Source organism: Rhinolophus hipposideros, assembly GCF_964194185.1.
Source record: "Rhinolophus hipposideros genome assembly, chromosome: 1".
NCBI classification, from domain to species: Eukaryota; Metazoa; Chordata; class Mammalia; order Chiroptera; family Rhinolophidae; genus Rhinolophus; species Rhinolophus hipposideros.
In genome coordinates this window covers 50,588,628-50,604,310 of record NC_138047.1, presented here as the reverse complement: position 1 = coordinate 50,604,310, position 15,683 = coordinate 50,588,628, and the positions used below count along the sequence as shown (strand labels likewise).

Sequence of the window (15,683 nt, the reverse complement as noted above, 5' to 3'; positions counted from 1 at the left end):
ATTGTCTATAGATAGGCACTTAGGTTGCTTCCATATCTTGGCATTGTACATAATACTGCAATAAACATAGGAATGCATATAGCTTTTCAAATTAGTGTTGTCATAGATTAATTGACCATATAGTTATATAGGTTTATTTCTGGACTCTCTATTCTGGACTTTGATTTATGTGACTTTTTTAAAAAAATTATTGGGGAATATTGGGGAACAGTGTGTTTTTCCAGGACCTCTCAGCTCCAAGTTTTCAATCTAGTTGTGGAGGGTGCAGCTCACTGTCCTATGTGGGAATCGAACTGGTGATCTTGGTGTTATGAGCACTGCACTTTAACCAACTGAGCCAACTGGCAACCCCTATCTGTCTATTTTTAATGCTAGTACCGTGCTGTTTTGGTTACCGAAGCCTTGCGTAGTTTGATATCAGGTAGCGTTGTACATCCAACTTTGTTCTTCTGTCTCAAGATTGCTTTGGCTATTTGGAACCTTTTGTGGTTCCATATAAATTTTAGGATGATTTATTCTGGTTCTGTGAAAAATGCCACTGGTATTTTAATAAGTATTGTATTGAATCTATAGATTGTTTTGGGTAGTATGGACATTTTAAATGATGTTAATTCTTCCAATTCATAAGAATGGTACATGCTCCATTTATTTGTATCTTCTTCAGTTTTCTTCTTCAGTGTCTTACAATTTTCTGAGTACAGGTTTTTTTATCTCCTTGGTTAAATTTATTCCTAGGTAATTTACTCTGTTTCATGCAATTATAAATGGAATTCTTAATTTATTTATCTTTCTGATAGTTTGTTATTGGTGTATAAAAATGTAACTGATTTCTGAATATTAATTTTGTATCCTGTTACTTTATTGAACACATTTATCAGTTCTAAGAGTTTTGTGGAATCTTATTTTTTTTAATGGTATGTAGATTTGTTAGCTATCAACATGTATAAAGCTACACTGGACTTTAAAATCACTACACCCTCAATTTAAAGTGAGAATAATATAATCGAAGTCTTATACTGTCATATGATATCTAAATTTCCAGATATACTAGAAATTTTTATGTGATTTTAAAAAAAGTTCATTTTGGGCCACATGACTCATTTAGTATTTCATGATGGCCCACGGTATTTAGAGGATGTTTTTCAGCATCAATTGGATTCTTTGTTCTTCCTGGAATGTTAGTAAATTTCTATCTTTGTTCATTTCTTCTAAGAGCAACTCCCTCTTTGGTGCTGTAACTTGATACCAAAAAATGTAAAAGAGTCTTTGAAACTGATTTCAAACACTGACAGGAAATAACTTTCAAAAGCATTTACAAATTTGCAGAATACTTTCATGGACCTGTGGCCAGGCAGAATCTAAAATATTCCAGTCTAAAATACACAAGTGGATTAAGGCAGGCAGTTATCTACTTCTATGAAGAATTAAAGAGCAGTTGTATCAAGCTTCACAATATACATGTCTCATCCCATCTCATCTTACCACATCTTGGGAATAGATTTTAAAGAGAAAGAAGAGTGGAGATAACATTAATCTTTCATAGAGAAGAGAAATCCATTGCTAGCGGAAAAGGTTTGGCAACAAGAAATCTGACATTGCCCAGATAATTTTCCTTAGGTCTGATTCAGCCCACCATGGATCACTTCACCCTTGGAAACGTGGATTTAAGACTAACCTTAACTCTAGTCTTCTCAAGTTAGCAGAAATTATCAATTATTTTATTCTATATAAATACTATCATTTCTCAAAGAGACAGCATTTCGTATCTTATCCTCAAAAGAAATTCATGCATAAAAGTTACTGTACTCATGTAAGTTGTAGATGAGTAAGGAAGAAGGAAACATTTTAAATACAATAATGAAATACCTCTGTTACTAAAATGACTCATTGGTTTAAAAAAGTCAAAATCAGATAGATAGATAGATAGATAGATAGATAGATAGATAGATAGATAGATAGATTTTTTTTTAGTTTGCATTGAGAAATAGATAACAGATAAGGCAAAAAAAGTAACAATATTATTGTGTCATAAAACAAAAACGATTAAAGTTGTAGAAAGCTGAATCTATGACAATAAATATTATACTATATAATAAATACAAAACAAATAAAATTTTATGCTTCAAATAGCATATTTTCAAAGTAAAAATTAAAACTCATACTGTATATGTTAACAGTTTTGAGATAAATTGAAAGAAACATGTTCAGAGGGAGATCTTACACAATAATAATCTATTTAACAGATTACATTTTTTAAAAAGAGTAGAGGGGTCAAATATATGGTGATGGAAAAAGAACTGACTGTGGGGGATGAACAAACAATGCAATATGTAGATGACGTATTATAGAATTGTATACTTGAAACTGATATAATTTTACTAACCAATGTCACCCCAATAAACGTAATAAAAATATAAATTAATAAGATTTTGAATATTTAAAAATACATTGGTATTGAATTCATTTGTATGTGCATATATATAAATACACCCACTTAAGTTCATACTACCAATAGATAATACAACTTACACTAAAATGATCATTTATTGGTGCAAGAAAATCATCATCACATCTAAAATGTAGAATTTGTAATGTTTGCATTCTCTAGACCAGCAAATTAACATTGAGAAATGAATTAAACATTGCTATAAAATGCAATTGATTAGAAAATTAAAGCCAACCAAATATATTTTTTAAAAATAATCTATTGGGTAAGCAGTCTTCATATAATTCAATACAAATTATGCAGTAAATAATAAAAACTGGCAATATTAAAAATCTCTGAGAATTGGCCAAAGCTGTGATCAGTGGCAAATTCAAAACTTTAAACACTTTTATATTGGTTTAAAAAAAAAAAAGTGAACTAATTATTTAACTGAAGGAAAAAAGGGGAACAAGGTGGTTGCCAGAATTTATAAAACCGATTATAATTTCTTACTTCATTTCATATATGTTGTTTCACTTTGGGAAATGCTCATACCTGTTCCAAGCCTCAGTTTCTTTTTCTGTAAGATAGGGATAAATAATATCTATCTAAAAAATGCTATAAGGCTAAATTATTATTCTAGTTATTTTTGTTGTTAGTGTTTTATTGATCTTTAGTCTGTGTCAAGCATTGTTCTATGTACTGTACTCATTTAAGTCTCACAACTATCCAGTGCAATGACATGTAATATTCCCATTTTACCAATGAGGACATTATGGCAAAGAAAATGTATTGAAAAATTATTGAAAATCACACTTGGAAGGTTCTTTTGAAAACTTAATCCTATCCATAGTAGATACTCCATAAATGTTTATTCCTCAACCTATCTACTTTTGCCTACTTTGGGTTTTATAAAACAGGAAACTTTCACTTAGTTGGTTGTCTTACTTAAAACTTCAGGTAAAATCATATAGCCCCATGGTGTCAGGAAACTAAATCATTAAAGAAAGAAACAAACAAACCAAAAAATGCCACATATACAAATACACACACGCACACTTACGTTTTTAATGAAAATACGTATTTATCTTATTTCTAATATGTATTTCATTTAGGCTAACAAACAAGTAACGCTTATTACAAAGCAGTTTTTTATGTTTTTGGGAACTGAAATGATGATCTCACCAATGTTTTCCATTGCTATGGCACTGGAAAGCTAGTTTCTGGATTTTATTAGGCCCCAGGGTTTCCAGATGGAGAAGAGTATAATTAATTCTTCACCATCAAATACCTTTGTTGAAAGACCCTGCCAATAAAAAAGTGCCTAATAGCAAATGGCATCCAATACTTCCTGACTATGTACAATTAATTGTCTGAGGATATCAAAGAATAGGGTATATATAACCTTAAAATTTCTGTGTGAGATGGAGGATACAGGTAAGTGCAATTTTCTCCTCCTAAAAGGCTAAAGCTGCCAAGCACTTACAGGATTAATGACTGATTATTAGGCAGAGATTAAATATAAAAATTTAGACCCATTGTCTCTTTTTGTGTGGGACAGTGACAGATGGAGAATTGTTCTCTACGTAAAAGAGAATGCACGTTTCTTTCAATTTGAGACAATATTAAAATTTTTAAAAAGCATAGACTTTGAGATTATGATGGTATTAATGGTGATAATATTAAATAATTTTAGTAATACTTAAGCTGTATTCAGCAATTGTTGCATGCCAGACAGCATGCTGCGTCTTTATGCATGTTAAATTATTTCATTTATGAAATTGTAACAATGACAATGACACAATGATAATGATTCTATGAATTGGATACTATCTGCTAAAATGAAGAATTCTGTGCACAAAATAAAGTTCGCTTGCCTGAGCCATATAGTTGGTAAATTCTAGATTTTTCTAACAGTAGCCATTCAGCAACAAAGATAAGTGCTTTTACATTCGGTATGTTATTCTCTGGGATTTTAAACCTGATTTTACCATTTATAAGTTTTTTGTAATTGGGCAAGTTGTGTAAACTCTGAAAATTTCTAATGATGATATGAATTTCAAAGCTATTGTTATTAGGCTGAAGTGGACATGTATGATACGGAAAGTATAATGACTATAAGTCTAATAAATATTAATCTTCTTTATAGCCCATGTCTTAAAATTGTTCCATGTTGTTTTAAGCAATTAAATTTGGTAACTATAATATGAACTAAGACTGTTTATAAGATACAGTTTTTGGGAAAAGAATATAGCCTCATTTATAGGTACACAGCAAACAACATACAACAATCAAAAGCCATGTAATTGGATCATTTATTGCAGAGATAAACTGCCACAGGTCGTGTGAAAAATACAGAATAGTACTTGTATTATTTTTGAGTTTTCATAAATGAGAAGTTTTATAAATGTGTACTTCCGAGTTTTTATAAAAGCAAAGAAGCATTTTAATTAGGAATATCCTAATTGGGTATTTTAGTGATAAAAGAGTGTTCTGTAAAAATGCTCATTCCTTTCTTGTTTCCATTGTTGTGATGTAAAGAATATAGTTTGGTAATCAAAAAATATTAATTTTACTTAAAATTGTATAATGTTAGATGTGAAACAAACTGGAGTAACCGCTTGGTACATTTCCCTTATTTTTTAGATAGGTAAAATATGGCTCAAAACTGTGAGGTAAGTAACTAGCTGAGGGTCACACCACACTGGTTTGTGGAAAAGCAGGACTTATTTGCCTCTCCTCCAGTTCTCAAAGCTATGGAGTATTATGCAGCCATAAAGAAGAAAGAAATCTTATCATTTGCAACAACATGGATGGATCTAGAGAACATTATGTTAAGTGAAATAAGTCAGAAAGAGAAAGACAAGTACCATATGATCTCACTTATATGAGGAATCTAAAGAAAAGAATAAGTGAATGAACCAATCAGAAACAATTTTGGGGACAAAAAGGAAAAAACTGAGAGTTGTTAGATGGGCGGGGGATGGGGATAAGGGGAAAGGTGAAGGGATTAGGAAACAGTCGGTAACCAGAAATGGCCTCAGGGTTTTTTGAAAATTAATTTGGGGAACTTAATCAGTAATGTTGTAAAGATTTTGTTGGGTATCCGATGGACATGTGTCCTATTTGGGAGACCACCTCAGGGATACCGTGGATGCCTGATCTTGGCTCTGTACACCAGAAGCTAAACAATAATGAATGCCAACTATAATTTTATATATATAATGTGATGGCTCGGTGTGAGTTCGGAGGGATAGTGGATGGGGGGAGGGGGTTCACAGTGTGAGGGATATAAATGATGAACGTCTAAGTATTACCTTGTCTTGTACACCTGAAACTAATAAATTAAAAAAAGAAAAAGAATCCCTACCTAAATTTTGCTCCCCCCACCTTGCTATGTCATGTCCTATCAACCATCCTTGTTATGTTGTCTCCTAATCACTTAAAAATCTATCTACCCTACACTATATTTATTTATGTTTCCTTCAAGAAAAATCTCTCAGGGTAAAGATTTTTGTTTATTTTGTTTAGTGCTGTTTGCTCAGTATTTAGAAAAATATCTAATACAAAGTAGCTACTCAATAAATAATTGTAGAATCAATTAAAAAAAAAAAGAAAAACCCCACAAATACAGCGTTCCAATTAGTAAAATATTTAGTTTTTACATATTTAAAAAGGAACTAATAAAATCTGTCCTGTTTAGGTAAAGAATCTGTTGAATATCAAAATATCACTTTCTAGGAAAACAATGTATTATTATCAGTTTAATACTCAATTTGTCTTAATGATTAAGATGTATCATATCCTTAAGTACAATATTTCATTGTTTTAATTCACTAATGGGACTGAGAGTCAATAGTTTTGCTCAGGTAAACATGGATTAACATTGACTTTAACAGCCTGAAGGATATTAAATTGTTTCCAAGGTTTTGCAGTTATCCCCCAGAGGAAGTATGTTTCAAGGGACATTTTCAGAGAAGTAAACAAAAGAGGTCTAAAGGAAACATTCATCTTCTTACAACATTTCCTGAGCTTTCAGCAGCTCAATTTCTCTCACGTAGTGTTGTTATACGTCCTTAAAATATTATTCTTTTAATGATTTTTAACTTGAAGATACTCATTTAAAGCTCTCAGGAGTTTAAAGGTAAGATAAATTTGACTGCATTTCTTCCACGAATACTTTTGGGTTTTTTAGGAGTCATATTGTTAATTTACAATATTAAACTCATGCAAAATTTGAATAGGATACAGGAAATATTAAAATACACTTATATGATTAGTTCACCTTTAGTGGATGACCTGTAAACAACCAGATATTGACAAAAACACAGATATTACAAAAAACTACATAAATTAAAATATTTTATTACACAGCTTTCCACATGAAGCAAGGTCTAAAATGTACAATTTATCCCTTTAGAAATGGTCCCAAATAAAATTTTATATAATCGGGTAAAATATGAGTATTGAATAAAGACAAATATTATTGAAATAAATCATCAGTGTGATTCAGATTTTCTAAAAGTCATTTCATATGCACTATAGTAGATTAAATCTCCATATATTTACAGAACACTTTAGTGTGTGCATTATTGAGCAAAAAGGAACACTGTTTCTCTATCTTTTCTACCTAGAAGATTCTTTTGCATCTCTGATTAGCCAAACATCATGGTCAAAATCAAATCATACCACCTGTACTATAGATCCGATGACCACTTTACCATAATTTAACACTTCTTCTGTTATGTTGCCTTGTATTAAGATTTATTTCTTTAGTGTTTATATTTCAGTGGTGAACATTGATGGCCGTGTAGTAAGACTATCGGGGTTCAAACACAGTCCTGCCATTAACTGACAGTATGTGATCTGGGCAAGTTACTTAAACAGTCTCTTGGTTAATTTCTCTCTTGGTCAAATGGGGATAATAAGACTTAAATTAGGAGATTTTTTTTATGAGGATTAAATAACAAAATACATGCACTAAAAACAAGGTTTTGTGTGTGTGTGTGTGTGTGTGTGTGTGTGTGTATTTTGGATAATGATTTAGAATGTAAACTCCTTGTTGATTGTGTCTATGACATAGTATATCCCAAAAGTGCTAGTTTGACAATAAAAATTATAGTGGTAACATAAAATAATTTGATACCTAATTATTCCACCTAGACTATTAGGGAAGCTTCATCTCATTTCAATATACATTTATTCACCTCAATAAAGTAAAGGCCTTGGATTACAAAGTCAAATATATGTTCCAATCCTGGGACAAAGAACCTAAATTCTAATCAAGAAAACAGACATTGTAAACAGATAATAACATCACACTAAAATGTACAAAGTTATAGCAGTATGTTAAAGATATGGAATTGGAGAAGAGAGTAATTTTGAGAATATCTGTAATTTGTACAAGATTTTGAGAAATGAATTGGCATTTTCCAGATAGACAAGAGAAATAAATATATCAGATCAAAGACAGAAATGTCTAATTGCAACAGCTAGAGGGGAGGAAGTGGGTTTTTTTGTTTTTTCAATTGCCTTGTTGCTAGAGGCTAAAGTCTAAGTACTGCGTGGAGGTAAACAGAAAGAGGGTCAAAGAAGTTTACATGCAAAAATCGTGATAACGCTCTTTAAAATTTATCCTTTCAATTACAAGGCTGTGGTCAGGTATTTTTATATCAAGGTGGTAACAGTTAATGAACATCTCAAAAGAGAGAAAGTTAATGTATTTTTCTTTTTTTAAATTAAAGTTTTTCTGGGTGAAAATTGTTAGTAAAGGTACATAGATTTCATATGTACAATTCTGTAATACATCATCTATATGTCTGTAATCAGGTTTTACATATAACATAATGAGAGTTGGCAGGTAGAAAGGAGGAACTGAGCTTAGAGATAAGGAAACTAATTTTAAGACCATTGCCATAGTACAGGGTATATGATGATAGGACATTAATAAAGGCTTGTTTGGACAATAATAATAATGATAACATTAGTACTGGCTACCATTTACTATATATGCACCATGGTCTGTCAACAACCAAGTTATATCCATCTTCTATTCTCCACCACAGTGGCTGCATAAATTAAGTAAATCATTACCTTTGTTTTATGATTAGAAAATTGAAATTAGGTTTTTTGATTTGTATAGAGAGTCACTTTGGTAGTAAATGATAGATCTGGCATATGAATTATTAATCTACAGAATTTATAGTCTTAACCACTAAGCTAGTTCATGAAGAGAAGCTGCTTTTCCCAGGGATAATTGAAAGATAAAAACAATTAGATTTGTGAGCCAATTGGATTTGGAAGACTCAAATATAGAATCTAAGATGACTTCCAGATATCTGACTTCAATGGTGAGGTGAATATGGTATCACCAAAATATAAGGTACATAGGAACTCTAGTACAAGAACTGTTCACCAGAGAGTGAGACTCATGGGTTAAATTTGTTGTTATTAAATTTGAGATGGCTAAGGAACATCTGGGAGAAGATGGGCAATAGTAGTTGGATATATAGGTCTGCAGCTCAAAACAAGCTAAAGATAAATCTACCTTCAGCCTACAGGTGGTTGTTAAAACCATGGTAAAGTGTGTAAAGTAAAATAAGAGAGACAGATATCAACTATAGGACTCCAAGAAAAAAACATACAAAATACTTCTGGCCTATATATTCGTTTGGGAAATTGAGAATTAATAAAGAGACAGGAGCACAAAAATCAAGAGAGTTTCAGAAGAATATGTGGTCAAAAATATCAAATACCATATGTAAATAAAATTAAACATGGATTTAATCATTTACATTGTATGTGAACATTGCAAGAGCATTGGGCAGTGATGAGAATTACATGTTTCTTTATTTACAGTCAACACTTCCTCACATTTCCATATTAGTTCAATAATGTCATTCCTCTGTTCAAAATCCTAAGCAGCCCTTCATTTCCTCATTAATTGAATACAAACTCTGGAGCACAACATTCACAATTGTCTACAATAGGGACAATTTTTCAATTATACATATGTCCTTCACTACCCTCTAGACAGTAAATTTTATGTAGGTAAAAAGCTTTTCTGTCTTATGCCTGGCCAACTGTTAGCATGTAGTTGACACATAATTGATATTGTTGAAGGAATCAATGAATTAATTACTCTCCTGAAAATGAAGAAACTTTCAGTCATTGTGATCCACTCACCCTCTCCTGAACATATCTCATACATTTCTTCTCTTTTACCTTTGTTCTTGCATTGCATGCTTTCATGAATAATCATGATATCTATTCTTATTAAAACTCTATCAACCCCTCATATCTGATCTCAAATGTTATCATCATTCTCCAGGTCTTTTCTAATATCCTCAATTAGATATCTTCCTTCTTCAAATCTTGATGAAGGATTCTATTTCATGATACTTATATACATTCAGGTTTGTTATATAAACATTTTTATCTTCAAGAATTATATATTTATGAAGATAAGAGTTTACAAGAATAAATATTATCTATCTATCTATATATATTAGTGCATTGCACATAGCAAGTACTTCAATAACTATTGACCATAATAAATATAAAATATATTTTAAAGCTTGTAATAAAGTAATATATATGTAATTTCAATGTAAATGTACTGTGATGTGACGTAAATGTACTCAGTCAGATATGATACATCTGAGTATATTTCACCTATTGGGTTCAGGTTTGTCAGTATCATAATGTAGACCATAACTTGATTCCCATGCTAGCCAATCCACGATTCAATACCCAAAAACTGGATATTAGATACTCACAAATTCATAGCTTTGGAAAGGCTCTCAGACATAATATATTTCAACCCTTTCATTTTATAGATGAAAAATGGAAGGTCAGAGAGGTGAACTGAAATACTTAGAGTCCTATAAGAAAATTATGTCCATAGAGGAGGACAAATATGGCTAACCATGGAGATGAAGTGATGTCAGTTTCAACTCCATAGGCAAGAAAGACTTTTTTTCTATCACACCTTTGAGATGCTATTACCTAGTAGCAGTATCAAGTGTGTCACTTAGATCATATGCATTTGAGATAGTTGAGACATTCAGAAGCTGTGTCTACTATTTAGAAAAGCAGATCTCATTTCAGAAAATTACTTTTCATTTCTCATAACTTAATTTACTTTAACTGAGCAGAAGATATGTTAAAACTCAGAGGGTATGGTGTTCTGTTGTTCCAAGTGTGTTTTCTAGAGATTTATAGTTAAGTTAGAGCCTGGATAACAGAGTAGGAAAAGCAGCTTCCTGTATAGGTTGGAAAGGGCTGATCTCATATTTACACATTTTGAATTTGCAACACAGTTTGAGACATTCATGAAAGTGTTCAGAAGGCAACTGAATATGTAAGTCTGTCAAGCTGGCGATACTGAAAACATTCGTATGTGGAGATCAGCATAGGGAGAGTGTTTAAAACTTTGAATGGGATGAAATCATTGAAAGAAAAGTTACAGAGTAGAGAATGCTGAAGCTATCTGTGAGGCTTACCACACTTACAGTGTAGACACTCATTTATCTGTCCTTCGTGTATAAATTCTAGTTCTCATTTCCTTACCATTGAACTTTTCATTCTTTACACTTTACCGTGTTTTATTTTTCTTCGTGGTTCTTACATCTGTATACTATAATACTTATTCTGTGTTTTTCTAACTCTGCATTGACTATAAGCTCTGTAAGAATAGATAGTTTGTCTGAGAATTTTCCTATACTATCCACAATATATTTGGCTATTCAAAAAAAATCACCAATATATCAATGACTTAACATAGTAACGAGTTACTTTTCACTGTCACAGTCTGAAGAAAGGTAAAGCAATCACCTCAATCTTGTATCTCGGCATCTGAACACATAAACTCCAAAGGCTCCATCGCAGTGGAGATAGGACTAGAGGATGGAGGAAAGATTTTACATCACTTACAGCCCAACAGCCAGAATTCAGTCGCATGCTCCCAATTTAACTGCAAAGGACAGTGAAAAATACAGTCTTTGTGCTGGGAAAGAGGTAAAGGTGTTCTGAATGCATTTTCTCTGCCCCAGACCCTGCTCTATCACCAGGGTCCAGAATATTCTTTGATACCCAGTACTTCCAAGTAAATACAATTAAATAAATATAACAGAATTTGTTATTTAGAAAAAGGGAGGGAAATAAACAAACTCAAATTCTGAACTTTTTGAATTTCTACACTTTCTTTTCACAGGCAGATATCCATGAAATTTAGCAAATATTTTCAGGAAATAGTGCAATAACAACACTATTAAATCATAGCACAATGCTATCATAAATTTACTTTTGAGGCATAATAAACACTAGAATCAACTTATCACCTACTTTATGGTATTGATAAATCCCAAAACTTTTGGTAAAAGCAAAACAAACAAACAAACAAACAAAAACTAATATCTAATTATATACTCCTCCCACAGTGACACTCAGGAACATCCCAGGATCAGTTACATATCACCATCCTCTCATATTAAAACAGAACTATGTTTAAAACTGTGCATAATTGCAGGGCAGAGGACACTCCTATTCTGGAAGAGACTAGTCAGAAACCCAGTATATCCCAGACACACTTAATAACCCAGAAATAACCCTGAAATCTCCAGTTTCTTACCACATAATTTGGCTTAGTATTAACCACCCCTCCTTGCTTTCTGCACTCCAGGCACACAGGCCTTATTCCTCTCTCCTATCAGAGGGTGTTTCTACATGCTATTTCCTGCCTGGGAAGTTCTCCTCCAAATTAACTCTTGCTTTTTCCACAGAGAAAGTATTTCTAAGCAGCATCACTGTCAATTTTCCTCTATTTGTGGATAAACCTCTGCTTCATAACAAACTGAGAATCGGATAAACATTAATGGACTGAATACATATGGAAGGAATTTCTAGAAACTGTATTCCAGGAAGATTATAAAATCTCTTCTAGAAATCCTCTATCAGCATAGGTGCATTTAATATAAGTAGTCATGTCACAGAGCACAAAGAGCCTGTAACTCGTGGGATGAATTGCAAATCAAGTCAGTTTCAGTGGGGCTGGGACAGGGGCAAGATAGAGTAGAGAAGGTCAGCATCTCACTGAGCATTTACATACTGGTTTCAGAAATGCTGATTACATACTACATAGCAATGATACCCTAAAACATTTTTCATTTTGATGGTTTTTTTAATGTAGTAGAGAACAAAAAATTAAAGAACTTGATTTGGAGTAATGAAGCCTGAGTTTTAGTACCAGCCTGACAGCTATTTCTTGTGAAAGAAAGAAGCTGTGAGTTATTGAGAAGAAACAAAGTAAGGCAACTGGAAAGCTTAGCCCAGTCTAATAGAAATATGAAAAAAGAAAAGACCATGGACAAGATTTGAGAAGTATGAAGCAGGGACACCGACCTTAGCTACTTTGAGAAGTTAATATATAAAGAAAGCAATCATGATCGTAAATTTAACAAGTATTAAAATTATTTTTTCCTGTTATTATATTTTCCTCCCAAGATCTTAATTTTTGGGTGGAGGGATTGAGTGGTTATAGGAACATAAATGTATCTGAGGGCTATCATATAAACGTATAGGCTTTCTGTGTTCTGAGGTTGAGTTACTTAAGGTAAAGTTGCAGCTCTTTTATGAAATTCTTGGTAAAATGATTTGGATTTTAATTAGAAAATAATTGTTAAATAGTTTCAACCGTAATATCGTACAAGTCAGAGTAAATTTACTTAAGGAAATAGACAATATTATTTTTTATTGAGATACAATTGACATATAATATTAGTTTCAGATGTGCAATGTAACAATTCAATATCTGTATATAGTGTGAAATGATCACAATAAATCTAGTTGACATCTGCCACCATACATAGTTATAAAATTTACCTTGTGATGAGAGCTGTTAAAATTTACTCTTTTAGCAACTTTCAAATATGCAATACAGTATTTTTTTTTTCTTAAAGGTTTTATTGGGGAAGGGGAACAGGACTTTATTAGGGAACAGTGTGTACAGAATTCTTAAGTATAATCACCGTGCTGTACATTACGTCCCCATGGCTTATTTTTTTTTTTTTATAATTGGACATCTGTGCTATTTGACCCCCTTCAACCATTTTGCATATTTCCAAAATCCTACCTCTGGCAATCACCAATCCACTCTCTGTATCTATGAACTCATCATTTATTTGTTTTGTTTTGCTTTTTAGATTCCACATATAAGTGACATAAAATGGTATTTGTCTTTTTCTGTCTGACTTATTTCACTTAGTATAATGCCCTCAGGGTCTATCCAGGTTGTCACAAATGGCAAGATTTCATTATTTTTTATGGCTGAATAATATTTAATTGTGTGTATATACCATATCATCTTTAGCCACCCATTTTTTGGTATAGACTTAGGTGATCTTCGTGTGCTGGCTATTTTAAATAATGCTACAATGAACATGGGGTGCATATATCTTTTCCATTGGAAAAGGAAAATTGGTGTTTTTGATTTTCTTCAGATAAATACCCACAAGTAGAATTATCAAATCATTTGTTAGTTTTATTTTTAACTTTTTGAGAAAACTCCATACTATTTTCCATAATGGTTATACTAATTTACATTCCCACCAACACTTCACAAGTGTTCTCTTTTCTCCACATCCTCGCCAATGCTTATTATTTCTTGTCTGTTCTAAATATGTGAGATGATATCTCATTGTGGTTTTGATTTGCATTTTCCTGATGATTAATGGTGTTGAGCACTTTTTCAAGTCCTTGTTAGCCATTTGTATATCTTCTGTAGAAAACGTCCATTTTTTAATTGGATTGTGTTTTTTTTTGTTTTTATTTTGTTTTGTTTTTGTTTTGTTTGCTATTGAGTTGTATGAGTTCTTTATATATTTTGGATATTAGACCCTTATATATATGATTTAAAAATATTTTGTCCCATTTGGTAGGTTATGTTTTCATTTTGTTGATGGTTTCCTTGCTATCCAGAAACATTTTAGTTTGATATAGTCCTACTTGTTTATTTTTACTTTAGTTGCCTTTGCTTTTGGTGTCAGATCCAGAAAATCATTGCCAAGACTGTTGTCAGAGAAATTAAGAAAACAATCTCATGTTTTCTTCTAGGAGTTTTATGGTTTCAGGTCTTACATTCAAGGCTTTAATCCATTTTGAGTTAATTTTTGTGTCTGGTGTAAGATAGTGGTCCAGCTTCAGTTTTTTGCAAGTGTGGCTGTCCAGTTTTCCCAACACTATTTATTGAAAAGACTGTACTTTCCCTAGTGTATATTCTTGGCTTCTTTGTTATAAATTGACCAAATATTTGTAGATTTATTTCTGGGCTCTCTACTGTGTTCCACTGATCTATGTGCCTTTTGTTATGCCAATACCATATTATTTTGATTACTATAGCTTTGTAATATACCTTGAAATCATGGAGTGCGATGTCACCAGCTTTGTTCTTCTTTGTCAAGATTGCTTTAGCTACTTGGGATCTTTTGTGGTTCCATACAAATTTAAGAATTGTTTGTTCTATTTCTGTGAAAAATGCCATTGGAGTTTTGATAGGGATTGTATTGAATCTGTAGATTAGTTTTGGTAGTATGAACATTTTAGCAATATTAATTCTTCGAATAGATGAGCACAGAATATATTTCCATTTATATGTGTCTTCTTCAATTTCTTTCATTAATGTCCTATGGTTTTCAGTGTACAGGTCTTTCATCTCTTTTGTTAAATTTACTTGTGGGTATTTTATTCTTTTTTTGATGCAATTATAAATGGAACTTTTTATTTTATTTGTCTTTCTGATAGTTTGTTATTAGTGTGTAGATATGCCACAGATTTTTGTGTATTGATTTTATATCCTGCAATTTCATAACCTTTTAAAATAAAAAGTCCTTGGGTGAGGTAGGGTAGGGATGGAGTTGGGAAGACTTGAAAAAAAAGAAAGAAAGAAAAAAGATTGCACTTCAGTAAAGGTGGAGATTAAACTTTATCTATGACTCCAGAGACTTCTGATTTTAATTCTTAAAGACAGATTCAGCAGCTGCTAGAAGGTCTCAGGAAGACTTTTAACCCCGAGATTGTTTTTCTAGAACTTTAGAGAAAGAAAAATACCCATTCAGCTCATGCTAAATTGGGAAACAACATGTTTTAGAGTAGGACTTAGGATATATTTCAAACTCTTCCACTTTTATATATAGCAGCTAAAGAGAAATAAGAGTACCTTCATTAGAGCTATGCCTAAATTATAAAATGACATATGATGTCA

At 32.0% G+C, this 15,683-nt stretch overlaps 1 protein-coding gene across 2 annotated transcripts in view; it reads left to right on the top strand.

Moving 5' to 3' along the window:
• Nucleotides 1–15,683, top strand: part of LOC308501818 (sulfotransferase 1 family member D1-like) — a 40,519-nt gene that overhangs the window by 3,637 nt on the left and 21,199 nt on the right. Inside the window, exon 1 of one of the 2 annotated variants that reach the window (XM_081058910.1) lies at nucleotides 6,450–6,569. The exons of the other annotated variant lie outside the window; for it this stretch is intronic. The gene's annotated coding sequence lies outside the window, so the exon portion shown is untranslated. Of the gene's footprint in view, nucleotides 1–6,449; nucleotides 6,570–15,683 lie in introns of those variants that run through there. 2 annotated transcript variants of the gene reach the window in all.